The sequence below is a fragment of the Morus notabilis genome, unplaced genomic scaffold (genome assembly GCF_000414095.1).
Source record: "Morus notabilis unplaced genomic scaffold, ASM41409v2 Scaffold1496, whole genome shotgun sequence".
NCBI lineage: Eukaryota > Viridiplantae > Streptophyta > Magnoliopsida > Rosales > Moraceae > Morus > Morus notabilis.
In genome coordinates, this window is record NW_010367867.1 from 12,581 (window position 1) to 13,270 (window position 690).

Genomic DNA, 690 nt, shown 5'->3' on the forward strand with positions numbered 1-690 from the left:
GACCCAATTTCCACAATAAAGGAAAAAATATTTTCGATCTATAGTAAATATGAGAATAGGTTTAGAAGCACAAACTCTGGAGTACAGGAACCACAACAACAAGATGAAAACCCGTATTCATTCTTGAATGTTTTCGGGTTGAAGAAGAAGAAGAAGAAGACAACTCAAACAGAAGCTGGGAGTGGATCTTCATCAACAGGTGGTAGCGGCGGTGATGGCTTCAACGAGCTTATGGCGTACCTCAGTGAGAGCTTAGTAGTTGACGGTACTAGAGAATCGTTTGACTTAGTTCAATGGTGGAGGGCACGAGTATTAACTTGGCCAATCCTAACTCAATTAGCAATGGATATATTTTCGATCCCAATCTCCACTATTTCATCCGAATAAGCCTTCAGTATGACAGGATGAATACTTGAGGAACACCGAAATGCATTGCAAAGGGACATTGTTGAAGCCTTGGTCTGCATTAAGGATTGAGATCGTGCCGATCAACGTCTACAAGATACTATTTCGCTGGCAAGTCAAGAATGAATCGATGAATTTAATAGATTAACATTTAATTTTGAAGACGATCCTTCAGCTTCAAATTAAATTGTAAATTTGTAATTTGTAAATATGTATTTGCTTTTGACATTGTAATTGTATAACTTTATAAGTTTGTAAAATTTATAATTCGTCACAAAATGATTG